The 16,790-nt window shown below is 35.9% G+C and overlaps 1 pseudogene; it reads left to right on the forward strand.

Moving 5' to 3' along the window:
• The window catches only part of LOC142550039 (putative DNA glycosylase At3g47830), a 42,159-nt pseudogene extending 27,288 nt beyond the window's left edge, over positions 1–14,871 (forward strand).
• The last annotated feature ends 1,919 nt before the right edge of the window (positions 14,872–16,790 follow it).

Consider the following 16,790-nt stretch of genomic DNA (forward strand, 5'->3'; position numbering starts at 1 on the left):
AATGGAAACAATGTTTTTCACCAAATCTGGTACAAACAAAAGATCTCTCAAAATTAACTTAAAATCATTGTTCAACAATAAGTAAACATCTCCTATGACCTTGGCAACAAATCTTGCTTCATTTCCCATCCTCAAGAAGGTTTCACCTTCCCTAAGTCTTCAACTTCTTCCCATCATCTGTAAATTATTACAGAGATGTGAGCCACAGCCGGTATCTAATATCCAAGAAGTAGAGTTAATTGAAATGTTTACTTCGATGTAGAACATACCATTTCCAGAACCTTTATGTGCAAGATATTCTCTGCAGTTACGCCTCCAATGTTCAGGCTTCTTGCATTGATGACATACATCAACAGTCTTGTCAGCCTTCAGTGGTATGGCTACCACAGCGGGACTCGGAGATTGCCTCTTCAAGGGCACGTTCTTCTTGGGACGTTGGAAAGATCGCTTTTTTTCCTTCCCATGTGGACCAGTTTTCGTACCAGATGAAAAACCCACATAAAGAACCGACTTCTATTTCTTGATAGTTGACTCAAACGTAACAAGAATATTCACCAACTCCTCAAGGGTAGGCTAGCTTTTTCATGTTGAAATTCATCACAAAAAGATCAAATGAGCTAGGCAGTGACAAAAGCAACACATCAGTGGTCAACTCCGATGGCAATGCCAGATCCATGCCAATGAGCTTGTCCACAAGCCCAATCATCTTTAGGCCATGCTCATGGACCGAAGCCCCATCTCGCATGCGTAAAGTGATTAGCTCCTTGATGGTCGCATGCCTAAGAGGCCGTGTTTTCTCACCAAAGAGCTCCTTGAGATGCAAATTAATGTCAACAGCACTCTTTGCAACCTCAAAACGCCTTTGCAGCTCATCATTCATAGAAGCCTGCATATAACACTTAGCTTTCAAGTCATGGTCACACCAATCCTTGTAAGTCTGCAATTCCTCAGGAGTGCAGCTAGTCAGAGCCTCAACAGGGGGCGACTCAGTAAGTGTATATGCTATCCTTTTCGAATTCAAGACGATTTTCAAGTTTCTTAGCCAATTGAGGTAATTAGGTCTGGTTAGTATGTGTTTGTCGAGTATTGCAGATAACGGGTTGCGTATCGAAGACATTGTCAAAATTTTTTACTGAAAAGTAAGAACAGATAAATGTTAATGACTATTTTAAAATATTTAGTAAGATATAAAGTATAGAATTTTACTTCATAAATGTTTACTCCCACTATTTTGTCATCTTTCACTACCCTCAAGTGAAAACAGGAAACTCCTTTCCTCAGTAGGTACGTAAGGTCCAATTAGCAAATTATGATCCCGAATAATATCAGCCAATTATAATTTCTAAAAGATAGTTTCTCGTTACGTGTCAAGCCTTATCCATCGATATTGAACCTTAATGGACGGTCGCCATGAGTTCCCTCAATAATATGAGCCGAAATCATAGGAGTTCCACGTAGTTCACATCACCATGTCAATGGATATCACAGCTTTCCGACGTCCAGAGCTCCCTCAATAATATGAGTCGAGCCCCGAACATGGGTAGCATTCATCATGCACCCATTGTCGATGGAAGACGTGGAAATTATAAAAACATTTATAATTCCACTTTTTGTGCTTGATATTAATTTTGAATCTTATTTAAAATGAGGGTTTTTTAATTTTGAAAGGTCTCATCATTAATTTTATTTAAAAGCTCGTCATGTTTGATCGTATGTTTGTCGGATTCATACAACTTTGTTATTATAAAATAATAACGCACATACTCATTATTTATAATATATCATGCATATATTATAAACAGTAAACCAGCAAAGATGATCAATTTCCCCAATACTAATGGCCCGTGTGAGCCAAACACGGGCCTAGGTCCAATCCAAGGGAATGCATGGGATGCAAATACATAATTACATAAAACTCCAATATTTACATGTCTTCGATCTTCATAATCATCAAGGTCCACCATCTTCCAATCATGGTCTTCCACTATACTAATATTTACAAATAAATATCAATGAAAAATAGGGATACATCTCATGGGTGGGAACGGGCTATAAACCAAGCCCACTTATAATTTAATAATTATTGCAATCATCCAACATAAAATATCCTAGCATACACTGAGCCAATTGGGGTTGGGCTTTTGATCATTCTTCATGCATAATATCACATATCATACACCATCAATTAATTATCACAATAATCAATTGATCCAATATTATATATCTTGATCCAATCACTAACCACCACGATTATAAATTAAATCATCAAAATAAACAAACTCCTTTGTCTAATTTCTAATTGATTTATTTATAACCGAATTTCTTGTAAATCACCATTTACTATAAATAATTAAAGTCCAACTTGAATTATTTATTTTATTAGAAAATATATACAAATTTTTTAGATTTAAACATAAGGGCCCAAAAAGATATTTTTCTCCAAAAATATTTTGGCCCAATTAAATTTCACAAAATATGTCAACCATCTAATGGCCCAAAAACTCAAGGCCCATGACACTTTGATATTCCAAAACACTTTTGGAAATCCTAATTTTCATGGCTGTTTCCGGAGCTCTGTCGCTAGATTCCGGCCAACTCACAAAAAAAATTTATTATAAAGTGGAGGGTCGTTTCGGGCAGCCCATGGGGACCGAAATACTCCCCAACAAGGCCCTCAATTCATTGCGACAATTATCTCATGCGGGTAGAAATTGACCTCAATATAATATCATGTATTTGCTACTCAAAATAGTAACCTTAGCTCTGATACCACTTGAAAGGAGATCGGTTACGGTGCCCGATGCGCAACGGAAATTTCAAAAAATCATATTTTCAAGCAAGATAACCGAGCACCCACTATGATGTTTAGCAAATAATATAAAACACAAAATGACATTTATAGTGTGTTTAGAAATGTACCTATCAATCACAAAGATTGATTATTGGCTCTAACTAAGTTGTAAACAACTTAGCTCTGGAAGGTAGACAATCTACAAGCTTTCCTTGAGCCCTCGTTGCTCAAATTCCTTCTTTCCTTCAAATTAAGTCCACCACTAACTAGGAAGATCTACTCTAATTTTGCACTAAAAATAATTAGAGCATTTTTCTTTGAGAAGTTTGTGCAATCCTCAACAAAAGATGAAGCAAAAATTGAGAGGAACGTGGATTGAAAAATTCGGCCATCACATGAGGAAAGAAGGGGAGGAAAAAATTTTATTGGTTGTGTAAAATGTTAAAGTGCGTGTGAGACACATGCTTTGTTTATTGAAAAAGTTTTCTTCAACCCTTCACCTTCTAAGCACGCAATTTTATTTGGGCATGTAACAATTACAAAGCTCATATACTTTTATTTAAATATATCAAACACATTTAGGACCAATTAAACTTTACTTGAATTTACTCAACCTCAATAGTTAAATAATTATTTCCATTTGGGCTCTACAAGACCCAATGTTATTTAATTAATTCAACACTTGAATTAATTTAAATATTTAGACTCTACTAGGTCCACTAGTGTTTAATTAATTGAACACTTGAATTAATTTAATTTAGTCCATAATAATGTTTATTAAAATCACAATTTTCAAAGCTATTATTTATTTGGCCAACTTTTAATTTAGGAACACTTCCACAAATTAAAAGTCACATTTCTCTTATAGAAGTCATACTTCTATTTTTCTTTGTGCTTATCAACTCTTTTATAAGTTGTTCAACACATTGAACTATTTTTTTCTCAACGGGATCTAGAAAGTTAGCACTTGTGTGACCCTCAATGGTTCATTGATACAACTAGCAGTGGGTTCACAATCTCTATGTTATTCGGGACTAAACATGTCCTTATATGAGCATATCATAGTTGCTCCATTCTTACTTATCAACTCCTTGATAATAAGAACGTCATAACTCAAGTCTGATAGTACCCAACCAATCATGTTAAACGCCTAGCAGCATCGCTTACATGATTCCCTAGGTATCAAATGATAGTGCCTGCAAGAACCATTCTATTATGCTTAGTGTACAGTACGGTCCCTTCATCTCATATATCTCGACCGATTCGACAACTATTGGTATATCGAGAGCTATTAAAGAATCGATACTATGTGTCATGTCGTAGTTGCATCGATGGTGTAATCTAAGAAACCCCTTTCTTAATTACCACCAACACTCTGATCAGAGATTTCAAACTACATACACATAGGATATCCATACATGGAGGTAAGCGGTGAATCCCCGACTACAACGCATCGACTCTTAATGTTTTGTCAAAACTCCCAACCTTGCCACCTGATGACCCCATATGAGTCGGTAAACAAGTCAAAGTGTAATGCTAGCATATAGAGTCTCAATGTTGTCACGGGTCATAAGCACAAATGGTGTACAACCATAAACAAGGACGTTTCCACTCGATAAGTGAGAACCACTTGGAAAGTTCTTTATAGAGGGTTGTTCAGTGCACTCTACAAGGAGCACATATCTGGATGCTCGAACATCACAATGTCCCCTAGCAATGAAACACGGTACTCACATCGCAGATACTAGTATCAAACTAGAGCGGCCTTTATCCTTCTTAGTGGCGGCTGAATCGACTAGGAACTGTTTAGAATATACAGTATTCCAAATATGAGTTTCATGATACTCATCATATGAGCATTTCATATTCTTTCTACTATTTATATATTCAAGGACTTTATCTATGCAACAAGCATGTGTATATAGATAAAGATGTGTCAAAACAATAATTTCAAATATTATTAAAATAAATATTGTTTATACATAGAGTTTCAATGTGAACCCTCGGCCAACACTTGGCTTGACGGGCACCTACTCTAACATCTTCATCAGTTGAACTCTTCATCAGCTGGCCGGGCTTTTAAAGGTCTTCTGTTGAACCACCTATCAACTGGACAATCAATTGAACTGCTCTTTTGCATTTCAGTTGGACTGATTCAGTTTTGCGCAATCAGTTAGCTTTTGTTCAGTTTACGTCTTCGATAGCTTCAGTTTAGGCTTGTAAAATGATCTTTTCAGTTTCAGTTTCATGCGCACCTGGTAAATCATTAGAAAAAAATAAACAAGTTTTATTAACATCAAAATCAAGATTGCGAACATAAAATGTTTCAACGATCTCCCACTTTTTGATGATCACAAAACTTGAGTAAATGAAGAGATTTTAAAATAAAAATTTAAACAGTTAGTAATTCTCTCCCTTTGTGAGAATAAAAAACGCTTAAAATTAATTAAGCGAATTTTTTTTAAAGAATATTCAGTTCGAGGGTAACAAAAGGAAAAGCTCACCCTCAACAACTGAATAAAAAGATTTAAAGACATTTTTCAGTTAAAGGGATAGCAAATTTAAAAACAGTTTTAAAAACTCCCCCTCAAGAACTGAATCAAAAACTCTCCCTCAAATATATAATTTTTTGCGCGATAAAAAGAATTTTAAGCAACAATTAACATTCAAGCAGTTAGACAACATATAACTGGAAATACCAGTTCAGTTACATAGAAACTAACTTGATAAACATGATGTTAATTTAATCAGATAAGCGTCCCTTGTATCATATATTAATCACACCATCATGTGTAAGGGAAATTGCTACAGACTAGCAGATATTAAACAACATCAAATATCAGTCAGTTTATGCATAATAAAACTGAATATACCAACAGTTGGTCGCCTTGAATGCTTGGAATGCTGCATCGATTTTGAGTTTCTTTTGCTAGAAGAACAATTAATTTCCTTGGACTTGATCTCTGTGCTAGCCAACTAATCTAGCTGATGCAAACTGAAAGCAATTGATGTTGAACCGCATTGATCATCTACTCTGATCTGATATGGCAATGAAGCGGCGGCACTTCTGATGATTAAGCTCCACTTAACTCATCAGTTTCAGCTGGTAGTTGGGTTTCGTCTGTTGATCAGTTGGCTAGTAGGCTGGCAACTGAAATCTTATCCGCTGAACAGTTAAACTATTATGCTGTCAGTTTGAGCTCGAAAATCCTGCAAGCTGCTAAACATTAAAACAACACGACAAACATATATGAAAATTATAAGAGGATTTTGAAAATCATTTTAAAACAAATTTAAAAAGAATATCAGTTTTCAAATGTCATTCTTAGAAGAGTTAGCTTTGATACCAATTGAAAGATCGTGTGATGGGCACCTTCGAGGTGCTTCAAACATAATATTCTCAATGAGCTGCAATAGCTCGTGTTCTAAGAATGTATGCTCCTATGAATTAAATTGAGTTTGGTTTTAAACCAAGTGGAAAATACTCGAAGTAATCCTTCGTTAAGAAAGTCGATCAGATGAAACTTTTAATCTCGTGTAACTGATTAACTTAAAATAAGGGGTGATCAGTTCTCGTTTGTATCAGTTCAGTTATGGTGAGAACTGAACTGATAGCTACTCGAACTCATCAAATTAGTTTAAAGCAAGGGGTTAACACTTAAGTACACAAGATATGTTTATGGATGTTCGGAGACTCAACTGCTCCTACGTCACTCCTCTACCTCCTCGGGTAGGTACCACTAGAAGATTTTGATTAATTACAGCAACTGAATAACCCACCCAACTTAGCACTTACCCACTACCTAACTGAACTTCTAGTCTAGACTGAAGGCAGCACCTTCCAGCCAACACTTGTTTAACGTCCGTGGGTCAAAAACTACATACACAAGTTTATTATCTTTGTGCAAGACTGTATTTGAGTGGTGGTGCGTTGGAACATTTCGTGTTCGCAATCTTGATTTTTATGTTAACAAAACTTGTTTTTTTGTTTATAATGATTTATCGTAGTGCGCAGGATACTGGAACTGATCAGAAGTTGAATTGATCAATTATCACTCTATAACTGAAGCTATCGAGAAACAAACTGAAAGCACCAACTCACCAATCAAATTAAATCAGTTCAACTGATGTATCAAAATCAGTTCAACTGATTGTTCAATTGATAGGTGGTTCAGCAGAAGACCTTCAAAAGCCCGGCCAGCTGATGAAGAGCTCAACTGATGAATAGCCCAACTGACCAGTTCAACTGAATCAATGAATCAGTTCAGCTGACGAGCCAACTAATTTCACCCAACCAGTTCAAGACCAGTTCAAAGTATCATTTAGGAACCAATCAGTTTGCAGAATAGGATAAGCTTACTCAATAGAGTCCAGCTACGCACAACAATATAAAAGCAATTGTACTATCAAAGGTGAAACTACCTCGATTTTTTTTTCATAATCATAAATCATAACTTGAAAATACTATCTAAATAAAATAACTTAACAATTCTAACAATCATAATAATTTAACAATTTAAATCTCAAGTGCATAAAATAAATCATAAATCATTGACTAACCAAAACTCCTAAATCGACCTTTGAAAAGATCACAAACAACAAAAAAAGCATAAAAATATCTCTAATAAAATCATTAAATAATCTTTAAATCATTTATCTAACAAGCTAGTGCGGAAACATAAAGGCCCTCGGGTGTGTACTGCTGCACTCGATCCACTCAATCGTCACCGCCTCCCATAAATCATATAATCATGCATCATACAAACCTAGTGACTCTAAAGACTCAGCACGTTCTAAACATGGATAGCAAATAATACATATACAATCACATATATTAAAATCATACTTTTATTTAAAATAACTTTTGATCATAAATAAATCATTTAAGCTTAATTAAATCATAAATAGTAAAATCATTTTAAAATAACTTTAAACATAATTAAATCCTTTAAAATAATTTAAAAATAGCTTTAATCATGATCATAAATCATATATCATAAATTCATTTTAATCGTAAAGCTTTCAATCATATATCATTTTGGGTGAAGTTTGATCCTTGAAAGTGACTAGCTTTTATCCTTTGATCGGCTTATCAGTCTTCAGCTCCACATGGCCCATGGGGGTGTACACTAGGCTCCATCGTGGAAATACGATCGTCGGAGTCTCTCTGGAGCTTTTTCACATACACGGGGTCCCTCTGGGGCCTAAGCCCGTATATGGGTTCCCTCTGGGGCCTTGGCCCTCATGTCATCCCCACAAAATTGTAAGTTCATCGTCCTCACATAAACGGATCTCCCACAAATCATATATCATAAGTCACAGTCAATTCACATCCCTCAAAATATTTTTCCTTTTCTTTAAAAATCATAAAATAACATAAATTTTCAAAAATATCATTTTTAAACGGTACAAATTACACAGCTTTACCATAAATCATAAAAATACATATTATCATCAAAAATCATCATTTTAAATCATAAAATATCATTTTACAAGCATTATGATCCTTCAGGACGCTGCCAAGCGTTTACGTATTTTCTTAAGTGTAAAATTATCGTTTTTCATCTGGACATAAAAATTCTCGAATTTATCTTTTTCACTTTTAATGACATGGGCTTATTCTAAATAATTATTTAAGCTTAAATACAATTTTTCATAATTTTATACAGTTCAAAACTAGGCTTTTCAATTAATTCTTTAATTAACCTTTCGTGAGGCGATTAAATTCCGGATCAATCCAAAACTCATTATTTTGATCCCAAATTTAAACATAGTATTTTTATTATTTATTCTACCCTTGTGACCGGTGAAAACACCCGTGGACCCATGGTTCTAATTTTCCTTTTAATTTTAGAAATAATGACCCTAACTCGAACACACCGAGCCATCTCCCAATTTACTCAAGCCACGTCCGAGCTACCTCAAGTCAAACCCAAGCCAACCCATCTAGGGACCCTCCTGACCCAAGCCAAGCCCTTTACCAGCCCTTTAAACCCTCGAAATCCTGTTGCACCCTAACCCGATTGCATGTGTGTGTGTGAGTCTCCTAGGTGCACTAGGACTCCTTACCCCTCTAGGAACCTTACAGCCCCTGAACCATCAACCAGTACTGACCCTCACCAAGCCTAGACCATTCTTAGACTCTACCCAGACCAGCCCTACCACTTGAACTCACGCACAAACCACCTGAAGTAAATAGAAGCTGCACTCATGGTTGCCACTCATGCTACAAGGCTCCTAGCCACCCTAGGACTCCTCTAGCCACTTAACCAGAGATCACATCGGACCCTCACCAACCTTAGACCACGCCCAGACCCAACCTAGATCAGCCCAAGCCCTTGGACCCGCGCGCGAACCCCTTCCATGAAGACAGCAGCAGCGTGCCTCCATTGAGCTTCCCTGACGTTTCTCTCGTTTGGCTCAAGCCACAGTGCACCCAGCCGCTACCAGCCCCTAGCCCGACCCCTGCCCATCACCCTAGGCCCTGATGGACCACCTAGTCCAGCCCCAAACTGAGCCACCCTCTGAAACTCTCCGCCACACCAGAAATTTCCTTCGAGAAGTGTCCTATCAACCGAGGACTCTTCTCCACCCACTAGCGCGTGCCCTAGCCCTCCTAGGACTCTTCCTAGGACCTAACCATGACCCTCGGGACCCAACCTCTAGACCTGGTCGAGCCACCTACCCACATTCATACATAGCCGAGCCCTTGACTTTGCACAAACCCAACAAAACTCACACTTCTTACCTGAATTTCCCACGGTTGATCCAGCCTTTGTTTCATCTATTATTTATCATGTTTTGACTATATTACAATCATATTTTATCATGTTTTGGCAGCATGTCCGTTGGGTTCACAACGATTCTTTTAAAACAAGCGTAAAATCATAAAAACGTTGAAAATACGAATCATATCGTAAAATAATCGAACCCACGTATTTTTCATGAATAATCAATTAAAACACACATATTATGATTTGTATGATATTTAAAAAGGTTTAGGAACGTGTCTTTGCATTTATAAAGCTCGAATATACGATCTTCAGTGAGGGTGCGACGTTGGACGACCGGACGACGAAGAACACAAGCTCTTTCTTCCTCCATTTTTTTCGAAAATTATGTGTGTGCTTTGATGTGTGTTTCACGGCTGATGGAGGCTGAATTGTGGGGGTGAAAAAGCCCTAGGTAACTTATTTATAATTTAATTTGCAAGTTAAATGAGTTTTGGTTTTGGGCTTGTAATCTTAAGGGTAATTGGGCTTACTTAAATTAATAAATTGATCCCAATAATACTTAATTAATTAAATAATAAAAGTTTATAAAATAAATTTTCATAAAATAATATTTTTGATCTTTTAAAACTCCTTGTTTGCCCAAAACCGGCTTCCCAGGAAAAATCGAGCTCGACTCGTAAAATAATTCGAACTCTAACATTTTTAGAAAAATTAAATCAAATTTAAATCTTATTAGGAAGTCTTGACATCATTTAAATAAAAATACATATTCTTGTCTTGGTTATCCCCGGTCTCCTTTCCCCTGCCTATTATCGAATATTCGGGTAAAATCCTTAATTTTCATGTAATCATGTCATATTATCATGTAATAATAAAATCATACATTTAATTATATAATAAATATCATGCTAGCAATAAAAATCAATTAAAATAATTTTGCATGCATGTGGTTTACGTGGACTGATTTTTCGGACGTTACAAAAGGTACAATAATGGACGTTGCAGCAAAGCATAAAGACAAAATGTTCCAGAAGAGTTGTCGGAAAAGTCGAGACACAAAGTTCAAGGAACGCATTCAAACTACAACGATCACATGTGATGAGTCTTGGTATACGCTCATCTTGCTGCTATAAATACAGACCAAGACCATCAGCAAGAAGAGTGAGAACATAGAGACGAGAGTGTGGAAAAATAAAGGACACGCCTATTGCTTATCAGCTTTACAAGAAGCAATCAGCCCAGAGGGATTACTCAAAATCTATCAGCTTAGTTTAGAAGCTTAATCCCTCAGTGTGTGAGAACACCTTTCTCGGTGTATTCATTGTTCAGTTCTCACACACACGCACACACTCTACCACCACTCAAATACAGTATTGCACAAAGACATTAAACTTGTGTATGTAGTCTTTGACACATAAACGTTAAACAGGTGTTGGCTAGAAGATGTTGCCTTCAGTCTAAACTAGGAGTTCAGTTAGGCAGTGGGTAAGTCCTAAGCTGGGTGGATTTGTACAATCGGTTATATAGATCAAAGTCTTCTAGTGGAGCTACCCGATATGGTAGAAAGTGTGACGTAGGAGCAGTTGAACTCTCCGAACATCCATAAACATATCTTGTGTATTTAACTGATTAACTATTGTTTTCAAACTGATTTAATCAGTTCAGCAGGTGTCAGTTCAGTTCTCACCATAACGGAACTGATACATGCCAGAACTGATTTCCTGCTTTTTAGTTATTCAGTTTTACATAAGTTAAAAGACTTTTAAATTTAACAGCTTTCTCCACGAAGGATTACTTCGGGTTTCTTCCGCTTGGTGTTTAACTAAACCCGATTTAATTCATCGGTGTTAACATTCTTAGAACACGAGCTATTGCAGCTCTTGGAGAATATTGTGTTTGAAGCACCAGTTGGTGCCCAGCACACGATCCTACAATTGGTATTAGAGCCAAGGTCAAGGATTCGATTTTCATTGATTGCAAAGAGTGCAATTATTGGGAGGGAGATTGTTGTGTGCAATAATTGTCCCTACTAGAAGAGCAATTAAACCGTGGTACTTGAGCTGATGTGTGGTTTAAAAGATTTGAGTTGCACCATTACCATCAGCTATATCTTTTGGTAAAGCGGCAAATGCTCGGTCCTACATGGTGTGTGAGTGTGTGAGAACTGATCTCTGAGAATAAAACGAAATTGTTCTCACACACTGAGAGAAAAGTGCTTCTAATCTAAGCTGATAACACGTTGAAGTGTTTCCTCAAATCTGAGCTAATTGCTTCTTCAAGCTGATAAGCATTATGCGTGCCCTTGTTCTTTTTATCTTCACACATCACCGTCTTCATTGAACTTCATCTTCTATTTATAAGATAAATGCTTGATCGTACAGTGAGACTCAATGGTTATATCCGTTGCATTTTGAATTTGTTCCTCGAAGTTTGTCTTGTATCGATCTGGAACAATTTGTCTTTAAGCTCTGCTGCAACGACTACTATTGCAATATGATCGTACAATGCTTTTGTTCCTTTGTGCACATATGGATTAAGCTTGTCGTATCTACAAACTGGTCGATTCCTAACTGATGTTCTGAACTGGTTTGGTGAAATCAGTTGACTCGTCAGCTGAACTGATTTCACTGATTCAGTTGTACTAGTCAGTTGGGCTCTTCATCAGTTGAACTCTTCATCAGCTGGCCGGGTTTCTGAAGGTCTTCTGTTGAACCACCTATCAACTGGACAATCAGTGGAACAGCTCTTTTGCATTTCAGTTGAACTGATTCAGTTTTGCGCAATCAGTTGGCTTTTTAGTTTACGTCTTCGATAGCTTCAGTTTAGGCTCGTAAGCTGATCTTTTCAGTTTCAGTTTCCTGCGCACTTGGTAAATCATTAGAAACAAATAAACAAGTTTTGTTAACATCAAAATCAAGATTGCGAAAATGAAATGTTTCAACATAATATATGATATTTGAGCATTAAATGGTTAGATATGATACAAAATTGCGATCTTGAGTTTAAATTTTGAAAAACTTTATTAATATCAACATTTGTAATACATGTTTGGATTCTAAAAGATCATATAATAGTATCAAATCTTAAACAGTTAATATTTAAATATCATTTATTAGTATCATATTTTCAATATTTTGTATCGATTTTTTTTCAAATAAGATAAATGTCTCATTAATAACAATATTTGCATACACATTTGAGTACACAAAAATCATATATTAGTAATATATTTGAAACAATTTGTGCTTCAATATCATATATTAATATAATATTTTCAATGTTATATATCGATTTTTATCCGAGAAAAAATTTATGAACTTCGAGAGTGCAAAAATATTTTCGTCTGATGAGTGAAAATATCCATATATATTATTTTCACGTGGGCTGAAATTAAAGTTAAGTTAGTAATTTAATTTAAGTGCTGAAATGCGCAAGAGTTGAAAGTGTGGATTGAAGTGCAGAAAATATGCAGCCGCAAGAGAAAACAAATCAGCGGCCGATCCTCCATCAAACCACCCAGGACCACCGCGAGCTGCCGCAGGAGGACCACCTCGAGATCCTTATTCTGATTACCCGCGACCCACCGCCGAGGAATGCCGCTCCGTGCGAGACGATCTATTTTCTCTCCGCGGATTTCCCCAGGAGTTCGTTAAATATCGTGAGCAAAGATTACAGATGGCTTTGAGGGAGTCTCATTTTTTTACTAATGGCGGAGATTGTAGTGAAAAGGAGAGTGTTTTGGATGGTTTGATTAGGACTGTACTGTCACAGAACACTACCGAAGTTAATTCGGAAAGGGCTTTTGGTAATCTCAAATGTGCTTTCCCTACCTGGGAACAGGTAAAGATTCTCTTTTCTCATTTTTTGGTTGCGTTGTTCGAATTTTATTTTTTTGTATGTTTCTTTGTGTACATGCATTTGAGATGATTTTGATTAATCGGCTTTCTGTGGGTCGTTGATCAGTGTTGATATAGCTGAATATTTCTGGTGTTGTTTATCTATCTTTCTTGTTTATCTTGTTCGAGGTTGTATTTCATTGGTTTTCAAACTGTTCTGTGAGCTCTAATTCATGTGCATTAAATAAGATGTATAGTGTCAGTCCATATGAAATTCGACTTTAAAGATGTTGGTTTGCTAAACTCACCAAGCGATCTCAAATTTCCTTATGTAAGTCAATTGATTATTCAGGAATGATTTATCTGTGGACAAACCAATGAAGAAGTGCACAGTTAAATATACGCACTTTATATATGATCTTATGCACTGTATCTAGATTTGAACTTGATTATCTGAATTCATAGATTTGTTGTAAGCTTATGTGAATTGTTAATTGATTGATCTCGTGTATGTAACCTCCTGTTATGCATGGTCCGACAAATATTTAAGGTTCTTGCAGCTGAGTCAAAAGGCATCGAGGATGCTATAAGATGTGGAGGTTTAGCGCCTACAAAGTCTTCTTGTATTAAGAATTTGTTGAGTTGCTTGCTTCAGAAGAAAGGAAAGTTGTGCATGGAGTACTTGAGAGAATTGTCAGTCGAAGCAATCAAGGCAGAACTCTCTCATTTCAAAGGAATAGGTCCCAAGACGGTAAACTTATGAAATCCGTATTCTTATTTTTTCCTTTTTATGTTATTTAATTGAATTTTGCTGATTGAGTAGACTGAATGGGAGTTTTGTTCGTGGCAAGGTGGGAGTACTGGTGGGGGTTGCTCCCCTCTATCTTACATTTCTCTAGATACATTCAAGCTTTTCTGTAGTATATAACAAAAAAAGTGATATTTTGTTCCCCAATTTCTGAAAGACTTGTAGTTTTTGAATTTCAACCCCTCTTCTAACCTAAAGGCATAAACTTTCCCCGGCTTCTGCAGATACCAAGAAAACATATCTCCATCTCAATCAACGGATCCCAGATGAACTGAAATTCGACCTCAACTGTCTTCTATACACTCACGGTAAGGCTTGTAAGAGATGCTCGAACAGGAACGTGGGTGGACTCGAAAACGAAACTGGCGAAGGCCGTTGCCCTTTATTAGCTTATCACACGCATCATGCCCCTGAAAAGTGAATGATCAAAACTGGTTAACATGATTGAAATAGTGTTGTGTGTGTTCAGATATATATATATATATATATATATATGAGACAAAAGGTGCATAAGGACATGGTGGGTTGAACTCAAAACTGGATGAGATTTATGCTGTTAAATATAGTTGGATTGCAATATGTGAGATTTTACACCCGGTGTAGCATCCACCGTTCATCCCCACACCAATTGAATGGTGCAGATCCACCGGGTGTGTTAAATACAAGATTTTAGATGATATGTGGTGGGTGTTGAAAAATAATATTTAAAATGTGTGTATTGAATATTTGAATGTTGAATATTTGAATGTTGAAAATAAGAAGTTGTAAATATTGAAAATCAGTGTGTGATGATGTAGGTAATGATGAATTTATTTTTGGATATTTGTAAAGATTTTCTATAAATAGATCTCTCATCTGTGAAGAAAATCACAATTGAGTTGAGAGAAAAATATTATAAAGTGTGTAGTTTGTTAATTTTGAGAGTTTGAGATTTTTACTTTTTAACATAAATTTTTACTTTTTCACTACAAGTTATCAGCACGAAGCTCTAAAAGTCCTCCATACTTTTCCTAGCTCCAAACAGAAGAAAAAGGTAACAAAAGTAATAATATTTATTTTATTGTTATTTATTTATTGTGTATATATTGAATATATAATATAATGTTATTATATAAAAAAAATTAGAAATAATAATAATAATTTTTTCGAAAACTTGTTATAAATCCTGGGAGGATGTTAAGACGACATTCCACACTCCCGGCAAGAGATACGACAAGTATAAAAGCATATAAGTTTTTAAACAAAATAACTTATGACATCTCATTATAATAATGTGATATGATATACATAATTATTTAAACATGACTAATATTATATACATTATATTATTACCATAAAATTGTACAAATACATACATTTATTTTTTGTACACCAACGATCATAAACGGTAAAAAAACGGCTAGTTTTTGCCCTATAAATATGATATCACAAACACATTCAATCACTCCAACTTTCTCTTCTTCTCTAAACAATTATTCTTCATCAAATTTTCGAAGAAAAAAGAAGATGATTTTCTCAAGGTTATTTTTAATTATTTTGGTTATCATACTCACGAGTCTTGTATTTATCGGATAATATCCTACTCGTGTGTTCTTTATTTTTACGAATGCTTGTACTTGTTGTTTATCCATTACTTTGTATTGCAATATTCATTAACTAATAAAAAGCATCGTAATTTTTTTTAGTACCACCATGTCAAACTTGACAAAGCTCGAATTCATTGCTCTTGATATTACGGGGAAAAATTATATGCCATGGACTCTCGATGTAGAAATGCATCTTGAGTCATTGGGTCTAAGTGAGACCATAAAAGAAAATGGCATATCGACATCACAAGGAAAGGACAAAAGCCATGATATTTTTGCGTCGACATCTCGACGATGGATTGAAATGTGAATATCTAATTGAAAAAGATCTCATGACTTTGTGGAAGGAATTAAAAGAAAGATTCGAACATATAAGGGAAGTTATACTTCCGACCGCCCGAGATGAATGAAATACGTTGAGATTCCAAGATTTTAAAAAAAAGTCAGTGATTACAACTCGGCGATGTATAGAATAATCTCGCAATTGAAATTTTGTGGACACGAGATTACTGAATTGGAAATGCTTGAAAAAACATTTTCCACTTTTCACGCATCGAATATAACTCTACAACAACAATATAGAGTGAGTGGATTTTCGAGATATTCTGAACTTATCGCCTGTCTCCTTGTGGCGGAAAAGTATAATGAGCCGTTAATGAGAAATCATCAGGCACGACCAACTGGTTCAACGGCATTTCCTGAAGTAAATGTCATAAACAAAAATGAATTTAAATCTGGAAACCAAAATCAAAGTTATAGACAAGATTTTGGTCGAGGACGAAATCGAGGTCGTGGTCGTGGACGTGGACGTGGAAGTGGTCATGGTCGTGGACGCGGCTGTGGTTTTGAAAATAATCGAGATAGTTACTTCCATAACTCATCTCAAAAGAGTATCCCAAATCATCCACAGAAAAGGCATCATGAAAATATGAGTGTTAATGAGAATCATTCAAAAAGATTTGAAAGTTCTTGTTTCAGATGTGGTACTCCAGGACTATTGGTCCCGTATTTGTCGAGCCCCTGAGCACCTTTGTA

This window comes from Primulina tabacum, chromosome 6, assembly GCF_025594145.1.
Source record: "Primulina tabacum isolate GXHZ01 chromosome 6, ASM2559414v2, whole genome shotgun sequence".
NCBI lineage: Eukaryota > Viridiplantae > Streptophyta > Magnoliopsida > Lamiales > Gesneriaceae > Primulina > Primulina tabacum.